Here is a 5,498-nt window from a genome sequence, read left to right as displayed (position 1 = left end):
GTAGGATGCTTTTCGGTATGGCTACAGAGTTCGCCCAAACTGTCGAGGTTTGAAGCATGATAAATTTATTTCTTGCTGCACCAAACCCCACCGACCGCCCGTTCTGCGCTGCTCGTTCGCCTGCATACAAACCAAGATACTTAAAGCAACTTTTCAGCTAAGCGACTTTACATTTATTTGTTTCATTTCGGCAACGCACTTGAGCTTAAGCGTCGCCATGGTGACAGAGCCTTATCGGCACTCGGTACTGATGGAGAAGCTTTGAAGAGTTTGTGCCAGTGTGCGTGCTCTGCCGTTTTGCAAAACGGGAAGGTGTGAACCGTTTGGAGTAAACGGTGCCGGAGGTGAGCACTTTGCAAAACCACTTCTCTGACCGCTGAATGATTGGTGCTGAGCTGCCGGTCACAAGCACACCGGCACCCAAGTGGTGTCGGGAGCGTACGGTGTCAGTTGAGTGACACTGGAGAGACTATCTTAATAGTTTTGCAGATAAAGATTCTCAAGTGGGATGTGCACCCCGGGGCGACCATGTTGTCAGTGTGCACAGGTTGGTTAGTTTTCAATCTACTTCGAGGTGAGTCGTTTCTTGTCGGGTATGTGTGTGTAATACTGTTTAAAGTTGTTTGTTGTTTGGATCGTTGTTACTGGATATAAATAAACATTGGAAAGCTCTCTTTATCAACAATTGACAGTGGATAAAACGACAGTTTTAGTTGACAGAGCATAGGAAAACTATTACCATTTTTATGTTTTATTTGTAGCACATTGATCGTGTGGACTCAGTTGTTTGTTATTTTACATCCCATGTCAGGCTCCACAATGGCATCCATTTGCTCGTACTGCGGTTACCCTATCATTGCAGAAACGGTTTACAACAAATGTAGCTGCTGTGACAAATTATTTCACATCCAATGCACCCAGCTTCCTGCTACACTCGCCAACGAAGTAAGACGGCGTATCGATTTACATTGGAGTTGCAGTCGATGCACTACTGTCTTAAATATGCCTCACAGTATACCACTTACGGCGGCTTTACGTGCGGTACAGCCTCAAACAGAAGCATCGCAGCGCATACACTCCTCAGTAAACAACTCTCAGCTGTCTCAGAAACGGCATACCACCGTCACCGCCACCAGCGCAACATCCTTCCCTCGCACCATCATCGGTACCAGCTTAAACTGCACGGCACTGCCTGTTGCTCACAAATCATGCCCACCGGCTTCATCCCGTGCATGGCTTCATCTATCCGGATTGGATAATAGCGTTACTAGCGAGCACGTTACTTCCGCCGTTGCGTCGCTGCTGGGGAGCGACGATATAATTGTCTTTAGTTTGCTGCGAAAAGGTGACGATGCCGCTACCGTACGTTCGCTCTCGTTTAAAGTAGGCATCCCGGGTACGCTCCGGGGCAAAGCTTTCCTGCCCAACACTTGGCCACTGGGATTGCAAGTGAGAGAGTTTGTGTGCGGCAATGGTTCAAGCACTACGCCGCCACCTTCCAGTGGCATGGATGAGCCGGGGCTCAAAAAGCAGTGCCAATCACAACCTGTCGCAGCACGCGCCGTTCGTATGCCGCGTACGGCGAGGCGCAAAGAAGCTCCGCGAGAGGTGGCTGCTAATCAGCCAACGTTGGAGCGATTTTTTCTTACACAGGCGCGGCACGACGCAGTCAATGATAAGGATTAGGCAGGGGCTTGGGACGTGGTTTTGAATTGAGAGGTTTGTTGTTGTCTTTGAAAAGCGTTGAGATCTTGCAAGAGAAAATACACATGTTGGATTTGTTTTTACTTCTTAATTATCTTCCCTGTTATTTTATGAATAAAATGTAATTAACATCGCACTTTATGCACTTTAATTTTGAGATGTTAGTTAGTGGATGTTTTTTGTATTAGTTTTGCTAATTTATATTTTTTGGTTTATTCAGAACGCTTCTTTAAAATGATTTTATTGAAATTCATGCCAAAGAGTGGAAAATTATGGGTGTTCTATGTAAAAATAATTACATTGATTAAAATTACTTGGGTCCAGCGGTACAGTCGTCAACTCCTGACATGCCCTGACAGCACATCCGTCATGACTCCGGTCCGGGAAGTCCAGTAATGGCTCCTTCATTTGTAGGACTGACTTGCGTGCTTTGGGTACACCAATCATTCGCAGAAAGCCTGGCCCATCAGTGGCATAGACACGTAAGACCAACATCTGTTGGTGCGCCGCAGAAGAACAAGAAGAAACAGACTTTGATTTCTGTGCAGTACTTTCGCATCTGTATCATAAGCCCGTTTACGGGTTCTAACCAGCTGGATAGTTAAAAGTATGCCAGAAAGCTAATCCTCTCTGCGTACGATGACAATATAAAATCCACATTCCCACATATCCTACAAAAATCTGCATATTGCTGGTCTGTTCGAGCAGAATATAAGTTTGCATGTGACCATCGGAACGCGTGTGTATGTGTCGTTATGTCCACGTACAAAGCTTAAACTTCTAGACAGAAACTGCTGCTGCTGTGTACTTCGACGTTCCTTTTGTCAATGTGACGACTGTTGCATCAGTTCGCCAACAGTGGAGCGCTCTTTTCAAAGCACGCCAGACAATGTCTGCCTGATTTGGCCAACTTGCTCCTCCCCTTTTGCTCCAACACCCCATGCACATCCGCGCGCCCTCCAAAACTCCCAAAACTAGCGCCCGAAAGCTAAACCGTAAAGCACAATCTTTATTGTGTTACGATGTGATAATCCAGCGTCTTTGCCGGATTTAATGTTCGCACACAACTGTGATGGCATTGGTAGTGGATGTGCGCTAGCTGAGCAGACACACAGCCCAACTGCCGGCTGTCCATTCATGGTGCTTTGACAGCAGCAGCAGCAGCATCAGTGGCTGGAACGGTGCCCGTGTACAGATCGCCGTGATTTATGACGGTGAATAATCTTCGGCCGGAGGCGTTCAGCTGGCAAACCAAGCCCGGACAGAAAAGTGACTTTCTCTCGATCAACTTTCGACCGGCCGGATGAGCTTTTGCCGGGTGCGTCGTAACATCACCTCCTCCCCCCCGGGACTAATCCAATCCCCAGTGTCCATGCGGAATCGCAGAAGCCGGCAATCCTTTGGACCGGGACACACGGCGCGAACACCATCAAGTGCGTTGGGCGATCGTGTTTGATAGGCCCAACCAGGTCTGGTGCTGGCTTGATGCTGATGCTTGAGACTTTGAGGCAATTTTGTTGCTTTGTAGCAAGATAATCTTCATAACGGCTCGGTGAAAAGAATATACGCTGAACTGTGGGAAAGGCAAGAAGCATACCGACGGGAGTGTAAAAATCTTGTAGGCGTGTGCGTGTGTGTTCTGGATCAGTTCCTCGTAGGCTGTGGAGATGACAGTGACACCACAAACATACAAGGTTCGGTTAGCTGTCGTGGGTAATATCGATATTTTACGACAAAGAAAATTGATTTTCGTCTAGCAGAGACGTCTGGGTGGTTGATATTGAAAGTTTCTTGTGTTGTGGTTTTCTTTCATTTAAATTGCTTGAAAACATTATAGAGAGCATGCAAAGAACTCAAGTAAATGAATGTAATAAGTGAATGGTTTGAACATTTCCATCCCACCTGCGGTATACCAATTATTCAATTCGCTAATGAATAGAACCAACGCTAACCTTATCAGCCCTTCGTGATAGTTTACCTTTTGTTGGCGTAATTAATTACCCAATTAGTCAACACGTTTATTGATGTTTTATTAACATCGACACCTAATCAGAACACAAACTCAACACTCATTGTCAATCATTGGCTCGGGATTGGCCGGAAACCGCCGGGATACTTATTTCAGCTGATGTTATCAATCGAGCGCACTTATTTACAACCAGCCATTTCCGATTGCTATGTTCGTTTGAATAGCGGATGACAAATGTGGCACCATTGTCTTGCCGTAATGTACGACAAATGCGCCCCGCGGGCTGCGAAGAAACGATTCTATGAACCATGCAAGCGCTTTTCGGTCCCGGTTTGAGGTAGAGTGAGATTGTTTGCTTAAGCTACCATTAAGATATCGACTGGTGCTAGCGTGGGGTCTTGTTCCGTTTTTTTTTCCTGCCGTGCTCTTAAATCTTCAAATCCCAGCTCAACACTTGATGCTGCGCGCTGATTGCTTGTTCTTTTCTTTTCGACCGAAAGAGAACCTCCGGCTCGGAGCATAATTCACGCAGGGATATATGGTATGTATTTGAGGCAGCATTCGCAAATGCATTAATCACCTTGATTCATGGCACCGACCGGTGTGATGAATGTGGTCGATGTAAATACATTAGTTAGAGCTCATTACCTTTACGCAGCAGCGCTGGCTGTACGCTGGCGCCGTTGTTAAGCTGCAGAAGGGTGCTTTAAGAAATGTTGACTGTTTCTGCCATGTGGGTGCGTCTGCGTGTGTGTGTGCGTTTTAGGTGTTTGGTATCGATGAGCTATGGCTTAGCTGAGCTCGACGTATGCTTCGCTAATTATGAAGCTCTGCTCCCAGAACCGATGAGCTGCAGGACAATGAACACATTATCCGGACGGTTGCAGGCTGCCCCAGGCGTTTCCCCGGCCACCGTGGCACAGGGTGAATTATAAATTAGTGAAAGGATTGACATGAGTTATGAGGCCGGCGGATTATTACTTCGTTCGGTGCCTGATTAACGAATCCGCGGGACGTAGTACTACCACGGCGGTGCGCTGCTCGTGCGCTTGGCGATGCGATACGGGGAAAACTGATTTACGGGTTGAATGTGTTTTACAAAACCAGGTCGCAGATGGCGATCGGAGCGGAATTTCGTTCATTTTTAATAGGTCTATTTTTTAAATTAATTCTTTCTGATTTTTTACCATTGAAACATTTAATTAAACAATAAAATTGCAGAAAATTGCATGTTGATTTTTCTTGGAAAACTTAAAATAATACAGCATTTTTGAATGGAGGAAAATTAGTTTGAATTTCGAGTACTGGGTCATTATGACATTAAAAATGACATTAGTTTTATTAGTTTTTACTTCACAATTTCTTGTGTTTTCTTCTGCTCTTATTCAAAATTGACTCAATGGAACAATGTACACAAAAATGGCTTTTGATAATCCCTTTGTTTTGTTCATAGCCATGCAATTTTAACTGCTTTCTCATTCTTTTCGCCTTTCTTTTTGGCTTTGGATGAGTTTCGAAATCGATTTCACAAATCATAAAACCTACCTCGATTGATGTTTCATAAAAGCTCTTCATTTTACTTTATTATGTTAATAAAACAAGCCAGCTAAGTGCGTAGATAGGCTTTCTGTTTATTAACATTTGTGTGTGTGTGTGTGTGTGTGTGTGTAAAAAGTCATCTCATACAAGTGGTTACATCGTCGGGGAAGCATCTTGATTTGAATACAACACCACTCTACCCCTTTTGCTATAAAGAAGCTCATTTTTTTTTTACAGCGCAGCTGATAAGCTTGTGCCATTTGGAGTTTATGGTGGCGTTTAGAAA

General features: G+C 45.0%; 1 long non-coding RNA gene across 1 annotated transcript; it reads left to right on the top strand.

Moving 5' to 3' along the window:
* Positions 1–379: 379 nt before the first annotated feature.
* Positions 380–1,840, top strand: LOC5667215 (uncharacterized). Its single transcript, XR_009764828.1, has 2 exons — positions 380–574; positions 762–1,840. It is a non-coding gene; the product is annotated as an uncharacterized LOC5667215 (long non-coding RNA).
* Positions 1,841–5,498: the final 3,658 nt, after the last annotated feature.

This window comes from Anopheles gambiae, chromosome 2 (assembly GCF_943734735.2).
Source record: "Anopheles gambiae chromosome 2, idAnoGambNW_F1_1, whole genome shotgun sequence".
In the NCBI taxonomy this organism is placed as follows: Eukaryota; Metazoa; Arthropoda; class Insecta; order Diptera; family Culicidae; genus Anopheles; species Anopheles gambiae.
The sequence above is the reverse complement of the archived record's forward strand: the minus strand, read 5'-3'. Positions and strand labels throughout refer to the sequence as shown.